The sequence below is a fragment of the Chiloscyllium plagiosum genome, unplaced genomic scaffold, assembly GCF_037043375.1.
Source record: "Chiloscyllium plagiosum isolate Xiang-an unplaced genomic scaffold, Cpla_swu_hap1 HiC_scaffold_2, whole genome shotgun sequence".
NCBI lineage: Eukaryota > Metazoa > Chordata > Chondrichthyes > Orectolobiformes > Hemiscylliidae > Chiloscyllium > Chiloscyllium plagiosum.
The window spans coordinates 105,916,451-105,930,232 of record NW_028270140.1 but is presented as its reverse complement, the minus strand read 5'-3'; the positions used below and the strand labels follow the sequence as shown (position 1 = coordinate 105,930,232).

General features: G+C 41.6%; 1 long non-coding RNA gene across 1 annotated transcript in view; it reads right to left on the bottom strand.

The window, feature by feature from the left end:
- The window catches only part of LOC148151953 (uncharacterized), a 79,469-nt gene extending 78,978 nt beyond the window's left edge, over nt 1-491 (bottom strand). The window contains exon 1 of the long non-coding RNA XR_015761054.1: nt 313-491. This is a non-coding gene — a long non-coding RNA (uncharacterized LOC148151953). The remainder of the gene's footprint in view (nt 1-312) is intronic.
- Between the last annotated feature and the right edge of the window lie 13,291 nt (nt 492-13,782).

Sequence of the window (13,782 nt, the reverse complement as noted above, 5' to 3'; positions counted from 1 at the left end):
ACAGTGGGTACTAAAGACTTGTCTTCAACCTTTTTAATCTCTCATTATATATGTGCCGTTTTACTCATTTCCTGATTGAACACAACTCTTGAACTTTCGCCTTGCTAACACCAACTTTTGTTTCACTTCTGTCACATGAGCATTCAGGATTTCCAGGCTCTTGAACTATCACATGGCTGCAACCTAGAGTTCTACACTAACCTGGATCATGACTGTTTCATCAGCTTCAGCATGTTGTCTGAATATGAACAACTTTCTCACAAGCAGAGGGCTTTGATCAGAAACAAAAGCATTTAAATTACTGATGCCTACCATAGCAGCAGTAAACTTTGCTCTCGTGGTCTAGTTGAATTTCACTGAAATCCAGGGCACCGCCCCTGTTGGCTCAGGATAAGAACTCCTTTGCAATTGTGTTGACAATAGATCTGAACCCTGAAGTGTTATGGGTATTTTTAATTCCAAAATATTTTAAAATTAAGACTATCGCATGCAAAAAACACCTGGCAGAGTCAATTCTATCTGGCAGAGTCTGATGTGGGACCCATGGAATGTCACAGTTGATGAAGTCTCAGGAAACTGCAGCCAGTAAGGGAGAGAAAGAGATGTAACAGGAAGCGATAACATGTGGGCCTGATTATCTCACCATCTCAGCAGATTTTTTATGTTTGCCCTTCCAGGAATATACTTTTAAAAAATTACTGGTCTGTGTGTGCTAGTGGGACAATGTGTGTTAGTAAATTGTGGTTCATGTGTACTAGCTTAGGTTCACACAACATTGTGCTGTGAAGGTCAGTCTAAGATCTACTTACTATTCATTGCAGGCAACCAGATTCTGTTATTCCAATAGCTACCAACCAACTATCAGTAAAAAGAAAACAGGACAGAAGGATTTCAATGAATCTGCAAAAGCCAAGAATCCTGAAATCAATTATTCAGCTATCAACGCTCTAATATCTGCTCTTCGTAGATGAACTAGAGAGACTAATCTCCATATTTTTAAAGTTTTATTTTGTTTTGGACTTAGTTCATGTTCCTACTCTGTGTTTATGGAGTGTCTTCTATGAACGCAAGAAAGCCTTGTTAAATTGGTTCCCTTTAAAGCATACATTTGGCATAAAGGCATCTGTTGGGGAGGGAACATTTTTAAATTAACTTTGGGTGGAATATTCCCAGGAGATGAATGACATGGCCGATGGTGTGCAATTTGGAAAAATTGTGTGAGATATTGAGTAACGTCGATTCTCCTGTTCCCTAGATGCTGCCTGACCTGCTGCGCTTTTCCAGCAACACATTTCCATCTCTGATCTCCAGCATCTGCAGACCTCACTTTCTCCTCTCGATAATGAGTGGCAAGCAGCCTATTAAAAGGGTTAATTGCTTATCATCATGATTGTTACTATTTTATATTACTCATTATCATGTAGCTCCTATTCTCCCAACCTCCTGGGTAGAAACTAGATGGTGAGGATTCCTGACCTGAACATCAGCATGGGTAACAGACATTTCTAGCTCACCAGTTGATGCTCCATACCTTCAACTTGGAAATTGAGCATCAACATCTCAGGGCAGGTTGTTTGGATAGCAGTTGCATTCACCCCCACATTCATAGACGCTGGCATCTGCATCATCATGACACACCTCTAATACACTTCCAATATATTTCTGCACTTTAATACTGCACTCTGGAGTACACCAGCTCCTTTCATTGCAATGCTGCTGACATAGTCACAGTCACAGAATCATACATTACAAACAATGTTGCAGACACCAACATCACTATCCCTGGTAAGGCCTGTCCCAATGGAAGGACAGTCACAGCAGAGGTGGTGACAGAGTGGTATAGAGTCAGGAGGAAGTTGCCCGGGGAGTGCTCAACATTGACTCTCGACCCCATGAGGTCTCATGGCATCAGGAGAAACTTGTGCCAGGAAGCTTCCCGCAGTTTACCATGAACAGCCCCACTCAGCTGAAAAACCAACAATCCTCCATATCTACCAATAACTGGAGGAAGCACTTAGGCTGGTAATATACTGTGGCTGAGAGATTTCAATGTCCAACACCAAGCACGGCTTGGCAGCAGCACTATGGACAGAACTGCTCTATTCCTCCAGGAGATAACTGCTAGACTGGGTCCACAGCAGGTGGTGAGGGAGTCAACAAGAGGGGAAAACATATGTGATCTCATCCTCACCAATCTACCTATTGCAGACATATCTGTTCGTGACAGTATCAGTGAGAGTGACTAGTGCACAATCCTTGTGGAGACAGATTCCTGGCTTCACACATAATGTGGCACCAGTACTGCGCTAAATGGGATAGACCTCAAGACTACGTATACATGGGACGCTGTGGGCCATCAACAGCAGGAGAATCATACTCCAACACAATCTGCTAGCTCATTACTATCAAGCTAAGGCATCCATCTTGGTTTAATGAAGGGTGAAGGAGGGCATGCCAGGGCCAGCACCAGGCTTATTTAAAAATGTGGTGTCAACCTGATGATGCCACAAAACAGGACTGTGTGCGCTAAATAGCTTAAACAGCAAATGACAGACAAAGTTAAGTGATTCCATAACCAATTGGTCAAATCTAAGTTTGACAATTTGGTGAAAGTTAAAAAACTCACTGGGGAGGCAGCTCCACAAATATGACCATCCTCAATGATGGGCAAGCCCAACACATCAGTGCAAAAGACTGAAGCATGCGCAAAACTCTTCACCAGAAATTTTTGGCCTCCTCCAGACATCTCCAATATTACAAACACCAGTCTTCAGTCAATTCAATTCACATTATATCAGGGATATATTCCAGGAATAGCACTCAACACGTGCTGCAGAACTTGCCACACAGTAGCCAAAATGTGACAGTACAACTACAATGTCCTATACATGAAAGCAGAACAAATCCAACCTGGTTCATTACTGCCCCACTGTCATCAGAGTTTTGAACAGATCTCTCAAATATTAAATATTACAGCACTTTCTCTGTAGCTGTAACACTACATTCTGTATTCTGTTCTATTAGCCTGATGTACTTATGAATGACATGCTTTGAGAGTTTGCAAAACAATACTTTGCACTGTATCTCAAACGTGTAACAATAATAAATCAAATCAAAGAAAATGCTGACTTTATCATTTTCTATTTTTTTCAGCTAATGTAAAGCCCTCATTTGTGATTATTCCAGTCATCTTTGTTTAGGTTTAATTCCCCTATTGTACTCAAATATATCTTCAGTGCATTTGTTCATTAATCCACCATGCTAACTTACTGTGTACTTAATATGATTTGCACATGAGGCAATCTTTCAGATTTCTCAAACTTCCTCAATATCAACTTCAGGAATTCTAAAAATATGTCACAATGTTTTTCAAAAGGGGAAGGAATGTCTCCAGAAATTGTTGCTAGCCTATTCATTGGGAGACCCAAGTAATTTTCTGGGGAGCCGGTTTTGAATCTGCTGAGGCAAATGGATTTTGAATTTAATTTTTAAAAATCTGAATTTAAGAGTCTAATGATGACCGTGAAAGCATTGTTGATTGTCAGGAGAAACCCATTCAGTTCATGAATGTCCTTTGTGGAAGGAAACTACCATTGTCAACTAGTCTGGCCTACATGTGACTCGAGACCACAGCAATATGGTTGACTTCATACAGACCTCAGGCATTGCTAGGTGGGAAATAAATACTGGCCTAGCCAGTGATACCACATCCTGTGAATGAATAAAAGAAGTCTAATTTCTTAAAGAGAAATGTGAGAAAATAGTAGAGGCTTGTTGTTACCTTTTCATCATTTGTTGAAAGGAATTTTAAAAAATGACATATTCATCATGTTTATATCTAAATGCAGGCAGACATTATGGAATAACTTTATTTATACCACTCCCCCAGAAAGTGCAGATCTTGCATTAAACAATATTTACCATCTGCTGAGAAAATGTCTGCTTCTCTTGCCACAGTGGCTGCCGAACAGGCTGTGTAGTTCCTGTATTTTATATTATTTTGATAGTTGCTGTTAGGAATATTTTCAGCATTATGATAACGTAGCAGTGATTCTTTAGATGAGTATACTTGAGGACTTTCACAAATGGTAACAGAATATTTGGAGTTGGAGTATTATTATTTTTGGAGAAATAGGAATGGGTTTCTTAGTTTATGATTTCAGTTTCTTGAAAGGTTGTGATGGTTTGTGTGGAAGCCACTTAAGGCATGTCAGATTGCAGGAATGGACCACAGAATGCTTTGTTATTCTCAACTTCTCAGCAGAGTCTACACTTTCCAATGGGCATGTGTCTCACAGATGTTTAACTGACATGCTTGTTGTTGGAGAATGCACTCTGTGAGGGAATGCCACATATTGAAGCCAGCAGTATAGTTGTGCTCGTTTGTGTGTGATGGCAAGGGGCCCTGTGATAGTGGATAGGCCTGACACACAGGCTCATCTCGTTGAGGACAGCAAGCACTGATCTGTTTCAACTGACTTGTGGATAGAGGAAATAAACGAACAGTACACAAATCTAAGCCACTGTACAGCACTCTGGCCTTGTCTGTTGCAACATGCATCCCATGAAGAAGTAAACATTGTAAACTTCACCAAGTATAGTATGTTGCATGCCATACATTCTGCTGTGAATGCTAGTCATAATGGTTGTCTCCAAAATTCTATCCACTCCTCTGTTGCCTGCCAGTCCACATCTCACTCCCTATTTCTTTAAAAACTTCAAAGTTGGCTTTGACTCTGGAGAATATTGTTGTCAGTATGTTTTGTTAGCAAACCATGCTTATTATGTTTACATGGCTTCTTTACTCTATTTTTAATCAAGGTATTCTGTGTCTATGCCCTGCACTCTTATATGAGGTGACATTTTAAAAATATTTGTTGAAGGAATGTGAGCTTTACTGGCTGGGCAAGCATTTATTACAAAAACTTAATTGCCCTTGAGAATGTGGTGGTGAGTCACCTTCTTGACCACTCAGTCCTTATGGTTTAGGAACACCCACAGTGCATTTAGAGGGTGAGTTCCAGGACTTTGCCTCAGCGTCTGTGAAGGGACAGTGACACATTTCCAAGTCAGGATGGTGTGTGATTTGGAGGTGAACATGCAAGTCGTGGTGTTCCCATGGATCTTCTGCTCTTGACCTTCTAGGAGGTAGAAGTTAATGGTTTGGAAGGTGCTGCCAAAATTGCCTTAGTAAGTTTCTGAAATGCAACTTGTAGATGAGACACATTGAGTTTTAATGCTGAAGGTTGTGAAATTAGGGTTGAACCCATCCAGGATATTGGAAGGTATTCCATTACACTTCAGATTTGTAGATGATGAACAGACATTGAGTTAGTCTCCTAGCTCTGACCTGATGTTATAGCCACCATATGTATATGATTTGTTGAGTTCAATTCTGGTCAATGGTAACCCCCAGATTATTGATATTGGAAGATTCAGTGATGATGATGCCTTTGAAGGTCAAGGGAAATTGTTATATTCTTTCTTGTTGAAGATGATCATTGCCTGGTACTTGTGTAGTGCAAATGACACCTATCACTTATCAGCTCAAGCCTAGATGTTTTCTGGATCTTGCTGTATTTGGACCATGGACTGTATAGGATCTAAAGAGTGACAAATGGTGGTGAAACATTGTGCAAACATTAGTCAACATCTCTACTTCTGACCTTATCATGGAGGGAAGGTGATAGATGAAGCATTAGTTGGGCATTACTCTGAAGAAGGAGACAGTGAGGTCTGCAGATGCTGGAGATCAGAGTTGAGAGTGTGTTGCTGGAAAAGCACAGCAGGTTAGGCAGCATCCGAGGAGCAGGAAAATCAATGTTTCGGGCCAGAACCCTTCATCAGGAATGAGGCTCCGGTCCGAAACGTTGATTTTCCTGCTCCTCGGATGCTGCCTGACCTGCTGTGCTTTTCCAGCACCACAATCATTACCCTGAAGAACTCCTGCAATGATGTCCTGACGTTGAGATAATGATCTCCAAGAACCATAACAAAACCCCTTTGTGCTGAGGATGGCTCCAGCCAGCAGAGAGTTTTCTCCTAACTCCAAATTACTCAAGTTTCTTTTGGAATTCAGTTTTTCTGGCCAAAGTCACACATACAGCATTAATGTCACGGGCTGTCACTCTCACCTTGCCTCTAGAATTCAGCTGCTTTGGTTTGATCCAATGCTGTAATGATGTCAGGAGCCAAGTTATTCTGGTGGAAACAGAACAGGGTGTCAATCAGCAGGCAATTCTTTTGCAAGTGCAATTTGATAACGCTGTTGATGATCCTTCTATCATTTCCCTGATGCTTGAGTATGGACTAATGGGGCTGCAATTGGCCAGGTTGAGTTACTCCTGTTTAGTTTTTGTGCACAGAAGATACCTGGGTAATTTTCCAGAGTGTCAGGAAGATGTCAGTGTTGAAAATTGATTAGATTTGTTTGGATAGAGGGCCAGCTAGTTCTGCATTATGAGTCTTCAGTACTATTACCAGAATGTTGCCAGGCCTTTGTTAAAACTGGTGCCTTCAGCTGTGTCTTGCTATCACATGGGACGAATTGAATTGGCTTTTGTGATGCTGTACACCTCTGGATGAGGCCAAAACAGAGCAGACACTCAACACTTCTGGCTGAAGGTGGATGCAAGTGCTCCAGCCTTGTTTTTCACACAGATTTGCTGGGTGCCCTCATTGTTGCAGATGGGTATACTTGTGGACACCCAGCATCAGATTAGTTGTGTAATTGTCCAAAATCATTCGGCAGCACTCTGGCACTCTGACAGAGTTTCGACCTGATATGTTAGTTGTGGGATCATTTAATCACACCTATTCTTAATCCTGTCTATTCTTAGTTCCTGGCATCTTTAGTTCATCATTATTCTAGAGCAAGACTCTCTCAGTTTCTCCCTTATTTTCTCTTTATTAACACGCATAGACACTTGTTACTAAATGCAGCCTAGTACAGTGCTTTACTGCTGCTTCATTACACGCTTCTTCCTGACTAGGTAATTTGTTCTGTGAATATCAGAATACCAACATCAGTTACACAATCAACAATAATGTATTCATATCCCATTTTATGACAGTAATATGGAGGTATGCTTCTGAGATTGCATTTATAAAGCAACTTCCATAATTTCAGTGTTTCATTAACAAAGTCATTTGAGGAGTCAAAGCACAGTTCTAGGGAAGGAATTTGCTCGGGGAAACTGCTGGCTGGATAGCTTTGGAATATGAGAGAATGAGGACCACAGATGCTGGAGATCAAAGTCGAAAATGTGGCACTGGAAAAGTCAGCATGTCTGAAGCAGACAGCATCCGAGGAACAGGAGAGTCAATGTTTCAGGCATAAGTACTTCATCAGGAATGTGGGGGGAGGGGGGTACAAGGGGGCTGAGAGATAAATAAGAGGGAGTGGGGCTGGGGGGAAAGTATCTAGGAAGGAGATAGGTAGATGAAGGTGGGAGGGTGATGATGATAGGTCAGAGCGGATAGGTGGGAAGGAAGATGGACAGGTAGGACAGTTCAAGTGGGCGGTTCTGAATTGGAGGGTTGTATCGGGGATAAGGTGGGAGGAGAGGAAATGAAGAATCTGGTAAAATCCACATTGGTCCTGTCTTGTTGGAAGGTTCCTAGGCAGAAGATGAAGTGTTATCCTCCAGTTGTTGGGTGGCAAGGATTGAGCAAAGGAGGAGGCCCAGGACTTGCATGTCCTTGTCGGAGTGGGAGGGGGAGTTGAAGTGGTCAGCCACAAGGCGGTGGGGTTGTTTAGTGCATGTGCCCTAGACATGTTCTCTGAAATGTTCCGCATTCTATCTCCACAATGTAGAGGAGACAACATCGAGAGCAATGGACACAGTAGATGAGGTGGGTGGATGTGCAGGAAAATCTCTACCAGATGTGGAAGGATCTTTTGGGGCCTTGAGGTGAGGGGGGAAAGTGTGGGCACAAGTCTTACACCTCTTGTGGTGGCAAGGGAAGGCCAGTGGAGGATGATGCGTTGTAGCCAGAGATTGGTGGGGTGGTAGGTGAGGACTGGGGAGGGGGGGGTTCTATCCTTGTGTATGGGGAGAGGTGGGGTTCAAGGGCGGAGATGCAGAAAGTGGAGGAGATGCACTGGAGGGCATTGTTGAGGGGAAATTGTGGTCCTTGAAGTAGGAGGCCATTTGGGATGTCCTGGAGTGGAATTGCTCCTCCTGGGAGTAGATGCCGAGGAGGTGGAGGAATTGGGAATAACGGATAGCATTTTTAGGGAGGGGGGTAGGCTGGGTGGGTAGGCGTGGGGGTGGGAGGAGGTGTGTTCCAGGTGGCTGTCAGAGTCAGTGGGTTTGAGTCAGTCACCAGAAATGGAGATAGAGAGGTCTAGGAAGGGGAGGGGGTTACCGAGATGGTCCAGATGAACTTGAGTTCAGGTTAGAAAGTGCTCGTGAAGTTGATGAACTGTTCAACCTCCTCATGGGAGCACGAGATGGCGCCAATATAGCCATCAATGTAGCAGAGGGAGATATGGGAAATGGTTCAGGTGTAACTGTGGAAGATGAACTGTTCCATGTACCCGACAAAGAGGCAGGCATAGCTAAGGCCCATGTGGGAGCTTTGGAATATGGCTGGGTGCAGCTGGAAATAACTAAATTTGACATAATGGATTGATCTTGAAGAATAAATTTGAATTTTGCTAGCCTAGCCAGCAACACCCTCATACCATGAATGAGTATGTTTATCATGTTGAGTTGAAAACCCAATGTTGATAATTATAATTGGAGGATCCCTGTTGCATCAGATTAAGAAAACAAGCAATATAATCTATGGAATTTATGAAGAGTGGTGATAGAGCAGATAATTCTTCCAACTCAATAACACTAGGAAGTTACATTGACTTTGTTCACAGAACCATTCTACTTTATCGAGATCTCATCACCCTTCCAATTATCAGATAATCGGTCCTCTATGAGTTCCAGGTATTCTGCCCCTGAAGAGTGCTCACACTATTTCGGATTCAAAAAGCCCACACTCATTGGTACTCTGCTTCTCTGCCAATTGCTTCAGAAGATGGAATCATCCCAAACTAAGTTGCTGGATTTATTTGTAGAAATGAAAGAAGGTAGGGCAGACAATCTAATGTACAATGGCAGCACTCAATAATCTTTTATTTGATGTTGCATTCAGCCTAAACTTTAGTGATTAAGCCTCTTTACCAGTATAATATAAACAGAAATTTAACTCCAAGGTGCAAAGTGGCAGGATGCTAACATGGTAGCTTCAGAAGGAAACTAACTGATAGTAACTGCTGGAGATCCTTTACATCCTCCTGCCCAATAGTTTGCCATAACAGGTGTCCACTGGCAGTCAGCTACATTGAGGCGATGTGTGTCAGTCTGTGTGCGGGAAGGGAATTGTGAAGGGTTGATGGAGTGGAGGACCTCAACCAACTGGAGCCTAGACATTTCACCTGGGGCCTGAAGAAGCACTTCTGTTTCTTCTATAACTATGTTTATTTATTTCCATAACGCAAATCACCAGAACCTAGCAACAACTTCCTCATTTGCTGAGTTTAAGTTGATTAGTCTGCCACTTAATCCGTATAGACGATATTCCCTGGTACTGTGCAGCTTAGTTGTATTTCTTTATAAGTGTATAAGGGGTTTGTACTCATTGGCAGTTTTCAGTGAGCATGGCATCCATTTGACAGAGGTAGATTTAGTTTACTTTGTGTAAGTTTGCGTAGATAATGGTATACTCAATGCAAATTTAAAGTCAGGTTTGACCCATTGGCAAATGGGCGAATTTACTACACAACAGGAATGGACTGGCAAATAGAGTTCCATCCAATCTACCCCTTTTGTATCAGAGAGAGAGGCAGCTCAAATTAATCCTGACTACTCCCTAGCATTAGCTTAAAGCTTTTATTCAGTTAAACCCACTGCCTGATTTGCATAGTCTGATTAGAATGATTTATTTAAATATTGAATTGCATATAATTTATAGAAGATAAAACCCAAAATAAACCATAATCAAGTTACAGTCTTGAATATAACAGTATAATACTTTCTCTTAGCCACATTCATAAATTGAATGATCTTTAGTTCGATATTGTTTACAATCCCTAATAATGGTTTCCTGCCAGAATTAATATATATTAAAGCTTTGGACAAAGACTACTTCTGCCAAAATGTGTCACCATCATAGAACATTAAAAAAACTTTTTAAAAAGGAGTATGAGTATATTATTCAGCTTCTCAAGACTACTCTCTCTTTCAATAAAATCATGTCTTACTTGGACATAGTCCACTTTCCTGCCCTCCCATTATCTTTGATGTGGAGAATCCGGTATAGGACTGGGGTAGACAAAGTTAAAAATCACACAGCACCAGGCTATCATCCAGCAGGTTTATTTGGAAGTACAAGCTTTCAAAGCACTACTCCTTCATCAGGTAGCTAGCGGAGCAGGATCATAGGACACAGAATTTATAGTAAAAGATCAAAGTGTCATACAAACCTGTTCAATAGTTGTGTGATTTTTAACATTATCCTTGATGCAGCTGTAGATCAAAAGTCTGTCTAATACAAGTTTGAATATATTCACCCAGCCTTCAATCCCCTGGGAGAAAGAATTCCAAAAGTCAACCACGCTCAGAAGAAATTCCTCCTCATCTCCATCTTAATGAGAGACTCCTCATTTGGAAACATGCTTCTAGTTTCTTCGATGAGGAGAAATATTCTGTCAGCATCTATTCGTCAAGCCTCCTCAGAATCTTTATTGTTTCAATAACGTCTATAACATATAGTTAGGCCATTTAGGACTGAGATAAAACAAACATTTCATCACTCAGAGGGTGGTCACCCTGTGGAATTTGCTACAATGGAAGTCTGTGTGTAACACAGGTTGCTGAATACATTCAATAAATAGATTTTTAAAATATATATTGAAGGCCTCAAGGAGTATGGTGAGAAAGTGGAAATGTGCTATTGAGCTATGATCGTATTGAATAATGGAGCAAGCTCAAAGGGCTGAATGGCTGACTCATGCTCCTAGATTCTATAACATCATCTCTTCATTTTACTGAATTCTAATGAGTATCAACCTGACCTGCTAAACCTTTTCTCATTAAACACAACTCCTTTACCCCAGGATTAAGCCTAATGAACCTTTCCTGAACTGCCTCCAATACAAGTAAATACTGTGTAAGCATGGGCCTTGGTTATCTCAGTTGGCTGGACACTTAGCAATCAATACAAAGATACTAATGCAGAGGTTCAGTTCCTACATTACTGAGATCATCATGAAAGTGCCACCTTCTCAACCTTACCCCTTACCTGAGGTATGGCAATACTCAGGATAAAACTGCTAGCCATTGTCTGTCTCTTCTCTCTCTGTCTCTGTCTCCGATGCAAGAGCAGCAATGGTGCCTTTAATTTTCTTTCCATCTTTTGATTCGATTCATGCTCTGCCTGAGGGCAGTCCTTGAATTATGTTTTATCCTGAGCCTTTTTCTTGGTAAATTTTATCAGTGGTGGTTTGCCAATGTGTTCCACTTTTAGAAGCAATGCAATTCAGCAGGTTGCAGGTTTGTCACCGCCGAATGGATATTGAACCCACAAGTAATGGTATTATGTTGAAGTGCTTGCCAAATGAGTTAACCAGCCTCCTTCCTCATGGAATAATGAGATTAAAACTGTATGCAGTATCCTGGTGAACTCTCGCCAATGTGCGATATAATTGTAGAAAGAATTACATACTTTTTCTCATCCATCCTCCTTGCAACAAAGGACAATATTCAATTTACCTTGATAATAAAATATTACATTAAATAGCAACCTTTTTAATACATGCATGAGTTCGAACAAATTCATCTGCATTTCAACATTCTACAAGATTTTTTTCATTTAACTAGCATTCTGTCCACTCACATTTCCCATCCTATCTTTATACCTTTCCAAATTATCTCTGAACTGAGGGACAGTCTATGACAACCCCTTTGCAGTCTTTTCATCCAGAATTTTGACCAAAAACTGTCAGGATCCAAAAAGCATGCCTCCCACCTCCTGAATGAATTTACCTGGGGCAGCTCACCAATAAGTTGCCTGGAACTGGGTTTCTTGTTCAAATAGGCTATTGATGTCATCTTCGAACTGCCAGCCCAATTGGAGGACAATGGCTACTACTGAGACATACAGATATTCTGCAGCAACCTCCAGATATAGCTAACAAATTTATTTTAGATATGGAGCTGGAGCTGAAACCCGTCTAACCAGATTATTTGAATCACAAGTACTGCCCATCCTGTGGCACTCAGGTTGTCATTCTTGTATCACTGCTCTGCGCTGTTGCCTTTCTCACTGACTTTCTCTCTCCACCCCAACATTAACTGCAACCACCATCCCATTTTGGTTTGCAGCCCTCCCTGCAACCCTAGCTATAATATTCACCAGGAATCTGGTCCCAGGGCAGTTCAAATGAAGCATGTCCCAAAGCTGCAGCTTCCTTTCCCCCCTTTACTGGTGCCAGTGCCCATTTACCCAGACCACACTTTGAATTGTACATTTCACTCTTTAATCACATTTACCCTATGAAAATTTAAAATAAAAGAAAATGGTCGGTTAATAATCTAGTAATCTTATTATATTTGTCCATCTGCTTTTTAATTTATCCTCCACTTGTTCATAAACTCTTAGCAAAACCACCTTCTTCTTTCGACCTACGTTGATGACAATCATTAGCATGCCAATCATCATTCATAACATGTGGATCCATCCCCTGCCCATTCAAAATTTCTACCCAGCCCAAGGAGATGTCCTTAACACTTGCACAGAGGAGGTTATATAACCTTTGGGACTAACAAACCTGGAAGCAAAAAAATTCCATGTGGTGCAGTGGACAGTTATCTCATTCTGCTTGCAATCTTTTCAATCAAATGGACTGCAAGCCCTCAAATCTGTTAGAGAAACGCAAGGCCTGAGGCTCTTCTTGTGCTATCTTCATGAGCCCCAAACCTGCCTCTTCCTAACCAGGGATGAAGTCTGAGGAGATAACCTAAGAAATGTGACGGTGTCCTGGAACAAACCTTTCATGTAACATCTCTCTCGCAGCTGCATTGCAGAGTCCACAAGTTCAGAATCTAAGTTGTCACCTCTGTGCTGATGTTCCTTGAGCTGCAGACATTTACTTCAGGAGGGGTTGCTTATATCTAACAGCTCCTATATAGTACAGCTTCAGCACATGCCCTAGCCAAACAGCTTCATTGCATTTTATTAAGATAATTAGGATTTCAAGCTTTTAAGTATCATTCAATGATTATTATTTGTATTTAGGTAGTTTGACTGGTTGCAATATAAACTTAATTTAGTACTTAATTAAGTTAGACCAGGGAAACCCAGTGGATGTGGTCTACCTAGACTTCCAAAAGGCCTTTGATAAGGTGCCACACGGGAGACTGCTGAGCAAGGTGAGGGCCCATGGTATCCGAGGTGAGCTACTGGTATGGATTGAGGATTGAATGTCTGACAGAAGGCAGAGATTTGGGATAAAAGGTTCTTTTTCGGAATGGCAGCTGGTGACAAGTGGTGTCCCGCAGGGTTCAGTGTTGGGCCCACAGCTGTTCACATTATATATTAATGATCTGGATGAAGGGACTGGGGGCATTCTAGCGAAGTTTGCCAATGATACAAAGTTAGGTGGACAGGCAGTTAGTACTGAGGAAGTGGGGAGGCTGCAGAAGGATCTAGATAGTTTGGAAGAATGGTCCAGGAAATGGCTGATGGAATTCAATGTGAGCAAATGCGAGGTCTTGCACTTTG